Genomic DNA, 7324 nt, shown 5'->3' on the forward strand with positions numbered 1-7324 from the left:
AAAACCAATACAAGCGAATGCAAATGTTCAGGTTACTGGAATCAAAACCAGGAAGCCATTTTTTAGGTGAAGGGGGATGAACTCTGCTATCTCAAATTTTATCACTTCAAATTAAATAAAAATCTATAGTCGATACGGGAGCTACATTAAGGGGCTATACCAGGGTGACACTTTCAAAAAAAAAAATTTTTTATTTGCTTTTTCGATAGCTTATATTTCCATAAATATCCTGTGAAATCGGGAAGGTCGTATCTTGAATAGTTTTTGGATGGCAGCGTTCTAAAGAGCGACCGCTCGGAGGTGCAAACATATATAAGTGAAACTTTAAACGCGTTTTTCTCGAAACGACATTTTTCAAAATTGCTGGCGTCATAACTCAACGAGAAATTGACCGATCGACTTCAAATTAAAACTGAGTATTTTTGAATACATTTACTATACAATGACCTACGATCTTTTTGATTGGTTGTCAATTTGGCATTAAAAAAATGACCATTTTTTTCGGTAAAAAACGATTTTTTTTTTCAAAATTATATATATATTACATTGGGATACAATTTTCTTAAAAAATTGCGGCACTTATCGATGTGTTATAGGGTAAAGAATAACATGGAAAACGAACAGAAGTATGAACATTTATTTTGAAAATAAAACTGGGGAAAACGTAAAACCAGAGGAACAAAAAGTTTCAATTAAACATGGCGAAAATACAAATAAAAATAACAAAATTAAGAAACAAGAAGCTTCCAAAAAACTTTTCTCGGCTAGAGTACCGGTAATATTAAAAATGAAAGAAATATTAAAATTACGGAACACACAAGTTCTACACTGCCAGCCGAAGATTTTACCGGCAATATTTTATTTAAAGAAATAATTTTGGGACAAAAAGGTCCTAAAACGCCAGCCGAAGATTTATACCATTATAATGAAAAATACCAGCATAATGAAAATTATAATTATAAAATAAAATATTGAGGAACGAAAAAGTTCTAGAAAGCCAGCCGAAGATTTTACCGGCAATATTTTATTTAAAGAAATTATTTAGGGACGAAAATGTTCTACAACGCCTGCCGATGAATTTGCCGGCAACATGAATGATAACTATTCGATATTGGGAGAAAGGGGCTCAGAAATGAATGACGATAATGATTATTATTCGGTAAAGAATTCCGGAAATCAGTACGAAAAATTAACAAAACTTAAGACACATATAAAAGAAAAAATTGTTCAAATGCATTCTAATATCAATACAAGCTTTCCCTTCATGACAAATGTAAAAGCGGAAATAAGAATGAAAAATGAGGATCCGATATGGAGCAGACAATATGTAAACTCGTTTGTTAATGAAGAAATATATAAAATGATTAACGATAATATACATAATTATATAAAAGTCCTTATAACTCACCAATTTGGGTGGTGCCAAAAAAGGGTACAAATGACAATGGAACACCAAAACTTAGAATGGTTATTGACTACAAAAAAATAAATGCGCTTACAATTTCTGATCGCTTTCCGATTCCAGATACAAACGTAATACTTTCTAATCTAGGCAAAGCAAAATATTTTTTAACAGTTGACCTAGAACTAGGATTTCATCAAATTTTGATGACAGATAACGATATTGAGAAAACAGCTTTTTCCGTTAAAAATGAGAAATATGAATTTTTGAGGATTCCTTTTGGGTTAAAAAATGCCCCTAGAATTTTTCAGTGGGCAATGGGCCATATATTGCGAGAACATATTGGAAAATCTGTCACGTTTATATAGTTGATATAATTATTTTTTTCGAAAAATGTAACTCAACACTTAAATGATTTGGAAACACTTACAAAAATATTGAAAAATGCTAATGTGAAAATTTTACTAGAAAAATCAAAATTTTTCGCTGAAGAAAAAGAGTTTTTGGGTTATACGAGTAAAGTAGCTCAAAATGTCATCAAAACAGACCCAAAAAAATAAAATTAGTCTTAAACTATCCAATACCAAAAAGTTTGCGAGCATTAAGAGACTTCTTGGGACTTGCAGGATATTATCGTAAGTTTGTTAAAGACTATGCTGACATAGCCAACCCTTTGACAAAATACCTATCAAGAGAAAACGGTAGGATTTCTAAAAATAAATAAAAAAAATAACCCTAGTTGAAGAAGGAATATCTGCATTGAATAAATTAAAAAAAATATTTGCTTCAGAAATTAATACAGCCTGACTACTCAAAAACATTTGTATTAACTACTGTTGCATCTAACGTTGCAATGGGTGCGGTACTATCGCAAGGGGGTAAATCAATTATCTTCATTTCAAAACCTATTAATAAAGCAGAAAGAAATTATGAAACTAATGAAAAAGAGCTTTATGCCATTGTTTGGGCACTAAAAAATCTACGAAATTATCTCTATGGGGTAACCAATTTGGAAATACATACTGATCACCAACCATTAACATTTGCTTTATCACCCCGCAATCCTAATCCAAAAATGAAAAGATGGCACGCAATTATAGAAGAATTTTATCCAAATTTGTATACCAATCCGGTAAATTCAATATTGTAGCCGATACATTGTCGCGTCTTCAATTATATAACATTCCCGATGATTCCCAGAGCCAGGAATCCCAACATTTAGCACAGAGTAGTGAAAGCGTTCAAATACAAGAAACACAAACACCCGTAAATCAATTTAAATAACAAATAATATTGTTTAAGAACAGATTTGCGGTCCATGAGTTTATTGAAATCTTTGGAAATAAAAGGTATTTAATAGAATTTGATACAGTAGAAAATTTATTAACTATTTTGTAAGAATATATTCAGTCCAAGCTAGTGATGGCGATTCACTGCACTGTTGCAGATTTGCATGAAGTCCAAGAAACTCTCAAACAAACTTTTCAGAACAAATTTGTATTTACAAAACTTTTTCCAAGGGATATTAATAATAGAGAAGATTAGTCTGTATTAATCGAACAACCCATAATAGAACTCATCGAAGATATAATGAAAATATTAAACAAATAGAAAAATTGTATAACTGGCCAGAAATTAGGAAACGAATGAAAGAATACGTTCGAAATTGTATGATATGCAATAAAAATAGATATGATCACCATTCCAAGAGAATGCCAATAGGCAAAGCCCCTGTCCTAGAAAAAGAAGCGGAACATCTTGATTTAGACATTTTCTATGCACAGGAACTAAAATTTATCACATGTGTAGACGCTTATTAAAAATTTTTACACTCTCGCAACAATGTTGCTAAGGAGAGTATTATAGTTTTGTTCACATAACGGTTGTTTGTAAGTCCTAAAACTAAAAGAGTCAGATATAGGGTTATATATACCAAAGTGATCAGGGTGACGAGTAGAGTCGAAATCCGGATGTCTGTCTGTCCGTCCGTGCAAGCTGTAACTTGAGTAAAAATTGAGATATCATGATGAAACTTGGTACACGTATTCCTTGGCTCCATAAGAAGGTTAAGTTCGAAGATGGGCAAAATCGGCCCACTGCCAAGCCCACAAAATGGCGGAAACAGAAAACCTATAAAGTGTCATAACTAATCCATAAATAAAGATATTAAAGTGAAATTTGGCACAAAGGATCGCATTAGGGAGGGACATATTTGGAAGTAATTTTTTTGGAAAAGTGGGCGTGGCCCCGCCCTCTACTAAGTTTTTTGTACATATCTAAGAAACTACTATAGCTATGTCAACCAAACTCTACAGAGTCGTTTTCTTCAGGCATTTCCATATAAAGTTCAAAAATTGAAGAAATCGGATAATAACCACGCCCACCTCCCATACAAAGGTTATATTGAAAATCACTAAAAGTGCGTTAACCGACTAACAAAAAACGTCAGAGACACTAAATTTTACGGAAGAAATTGCAGAAGGAAGCTGCACCCAGGCTTTTTTAAAAATTGAAAATGGGCGTGGCCACGCCCACTTATGGACCAAAAACCATATCTCAGGAACTACTAGACCGATTTCAATGAAATTCGGTATATAATATTTTCTTAACACCCTGATGACATGTACGAAATATGGGTGAAATCGGTTCACAACCACGCCTTCTTCCAATATAACGCTATTTTGAATTCCATTTGATGCCTTTTCTGTATAATACGAGTATATACATTAGGAACCAATGATGATAGCGGAATAAAACTTTACACAAATACGGTATTTGAAAAATATGTAAATGACGTATAATGAAATCTCGATTATCACTTTATCATGCGAGAGTATAAAATGTTGGGTGACATCCGAACTTAGCATTTCCTTACTTGTTACTATTAAAACATACAAAAGATAAATCAAATATCGAAGAAAAGATTTTAGATTTGCTTCAAAGTTTCACAGATGTAAAACAAATTACTTTAGACAATAAACCAAGCTTTACCACACCAACATTTAAGTCGTTAATGAATAGGTTAAATATTGAGATTTATTTTCGTAATCCACGTCACAGCACAACTAACGAACAAGTTGAAAGAGTCCATGCAACAATAATTGAAACAATACTTAGAGCAGTGCAAAAATACAATACAACAATACACTCAGTAACGAACTTTAAACCAGATGAAGTACTTTATAATAAAATAAACCATGAAAACTTGCCAACAACTTTAAAGGAGAAAATTTTAAAGTTTCATAATAAAGATAGATCAGATAAGCAATATCATCCCGGCCAAATCATTTACGAGAAAATAATAGGAGAGAGAAATAAATTACAACCTGATTATAAAAAACAGCAAGTTAAAGAAAATTTAGAGAATAAAATAATAATTAATAATAGAAATAGAAATTTTCAAAAAATAACATAAAGTCATAATTATTATAGTTTTCCAATAAGATCATTTAATTTTGACTACATTAATTAGTTCAGCAGCTGCTGATGTTATAGACTATACCCAACAAGATTACATACTTATCGAAAATGGAGATGTTTCCATTTATGAGGAATACGGGGACCTATTTCATATTACTTAATTATCTTATTTTGAAAATATAATAGCAGACGAAAATAGAAATTTTTACAGTAATAACGAACACAATCATGACAGCCTAGGAATTATTACACAGGAAATAGAATCCGAAATTTTGATAATTGAAATTTTATTAGAACAATTAAAACAAAAATCATTTTAAGCAAAAAAGGGGTATAAATGAATTAGGAACACTTTGGAAATGGATAGCTGACCATGATAACAATAAACAATTCAAAACAAATTCAGAAATTTTGAAAATAATAACATAGTTAACTGACACAGTAAATAATATTAAAGGAACATACAGGAGAATTAAAAGAAAACGGTATAAATATGTTATAAATGAACTGCAAAATTTAATAAATGCAATAACTTTTGGTAAAATTGGAATTTTAAATCCAAAATTTTTACATTTTGATGAACTAAGCAACATAACATATTTAAGGGACATTTCTAAATTTAAAATAGCCCAAAAAGGAGACATAAATATAATTTACATAAAATACCCTAAAATAGAACTAACATCTAAGTACTATGATGTAAGAGCCATAGCTCAATTAGATGGTAAGCTTATTATTGACCAGAACATAACATATTGTAACAATAAATTTTTTAATATTCAAAATTGTACAACAGAAATTTCAAAACCATATTGTAAATTAAATAAAAAAGCACATGCTTGTCAGAAGTTTTAAATAAAAATCAAGGAAATTGAAAAAAATTAAAAGAAAAAAACTTTCAAATTGAAGAAATTAAACCAGCAGCGATATTAGTTTCAGAAAAAAATGTTGTAAACAATAATACTGTCATAAATAACCAAACTTATGAAAATATTGCAACAAAAAATTGGAATTATCTTAAAAATAACCATATAAATAATTTTGAAATTTTAGAATATATCGAAAGAACTAATAAACTGTTAAAATTAGATAATATAAATATTTTAGCAGAACAACAAGAACATCACAGTGCATTAATTTTTTTTGGTACATAATTTTAATCTTGGGGAATACTTTTCATAACTTACATAATACTAAAATTAAAAAATTTCTCGCCAAATTCCCTAACCAATCGAAGATATACAATTTCAAGAAGTCGCGTACATTGTAGAAACCTACAAGTAACAAATCCTATCATTTTCACCCATACATACGCAGGCGAAAGCTTATAGAATGACAGAAATTACATTAGAGTGCCATAGAATGAGGGAGACTCAGGGCAAAAGGCCAGGCACTTCATTATGGTTTCCTAAATATTCTACTACTAAAACGGCCAAATGCCTTAGAAAAGCCAAGAGTGTGTTGCCGTGTTGTGCTATCCAATTTACTACTTTAAGTACGTTTTTGTTAAATTTTTAAATATATTTCGATAATTAAATTTCGTAAAGATGTAATTTTCCTAGTTTTGATTAAAATTTTAGTTTTTGTATCAAAATATTGGTAAATCTTTTCTATTTTATTAAAAATATTTGAAGAATATATCTATTTTTGTTTAAATTATTACAAATAGTTTTGTTTAGTATTGTATATATTATAAGGGTGAAAATAGGCCTCCGGGGGAACCTAGCACCCAAAAAATATCGGTAACGCGCCCATATTACAATCTCTTTACTATTTTTAAGCCCTTTTATTTAAATCTCTGTGCCGAAAAATCAACTATTTCGATCAGGTGATCTCAGCTCTTGACGATCATATGATTCTTTTGTTACTTGTATGTTTCTACAATGGTCACGTATAATGCTGCGAGCGAAATTTGTCAAAAGTTGAGCCCGTAGAAATCAGCCATCTTTGTTTGTTTTAATTTCAACAATGTTGGCATTGCTCAATACGCCTATATAGTTTTGTACACATCTAACTTTTCAATTACAATTTTTCATAATTTAAAATATCAAAACTGAAAACAAAATATTAAAAATAGTTTATATACTTATAAATAATAGCATTCGACTCTGATTTTGAGTTAATTTAAGAAAATTTCAAACATATTGAAGAACATTTTTATAATCACTACAGATACTGGCAACCCTGCGTTATGTGAGATCAATCAGCTGACACGTTTCTACGGGAAAAATCCAAATACCGTGGAAATCTACGGTATCCTACGGTAAAGCGGCCGGTAGAAGCGGTGTTGGCTGATCATTTATATTACGTTCTCATAAGATAGGTCGTATCAGTTGATTCGGGCTGCAGTTTGGCGGAATTCGCTGATTGTGCTCTTAACTTTAAGTAAATAAGAACAAAATGTATAAATACTAGTATTTTGGAAATAAAGTTTTGATTTGTATCTGGAAATCCACTAGAACCACACGGGATCTCTTTTTATCCAATATATCCGCCAATATT

This window comes from Bactrocera tryoni, chromosome 4 (assembly GCF_016617805.1).
Source record: "Bactrocera tryoni isolate S06 chromosome 4, CSIRO_BtryS06_freeze2, whole genome shotgun sequence".
Taxonomy (NCBI): Eukaryota; Metazoa; Arthropoda; class Insecta; order Diptera; family Tephritidae; genus Bactrocera; species Bactrocera tryoni.